Genomic DNA, 525 nt, shown 5'->3' with positions numbered 1-525 from the left:
TGAGCTCCTCTCTCATCTTCTCTCCCTCCTTCTTTATGTATTAATCTCCTATTTATGCACATTACTGATTTTGCTTCTTCCCCGGAGTTCTTGTGCTTTCTCTCCTCGCAGGTTCCCAGGAATCGGGGTTATATTTGGACTGTCATCGTGCCACCTGCTGAGGCCCTGCTGACACCCACTACTACTACCACTATCATTATTAGTCACATTACTATTATTATTGCCTGTACTATTACGCTTATTGACTTGCTTCTACCCTGGAGTCTTTGTGCTTTCTCGCTTCGCAGGCTTCTATAAATCGTGGCTGTACCTGGACCGTGGTCGTGCATCCTGCTACGGCCCTGCTGACACCGACTGCTACCACCATTATTATTATTACTAGTCACATTACTATTACTATTACCTGTACCATTAAGCATTTTAGCTTTACTTCCACCCTGAAGCCCTTTTGCTTTCTCGTTCTGCAGGTTTCCATGAATCGTTGTGGTACCTGGACCGTAGTCGTGCCTCCTGCTGTGAGCCGAC

Source organism: Anoplopoma fimbria, chromosome 3, assembly GCF_027596085.1.
Source record: "Anoplopoma fimbria isolate UVic2021 breed Golden Eagle Sablefish chromosome 3, Afim_UVic_2022, whole genome shotgun sequence".
Classification (NCBI taxonomy): Eukaryota; Metazoa; Chordata; class Actinopteri; order Perciformes; family Anoplopomatidae; genus Anoplopoma; species Anoplopoma fimbria.
This window is presented reverse-complemented; position numbering follows the sequence as displayed.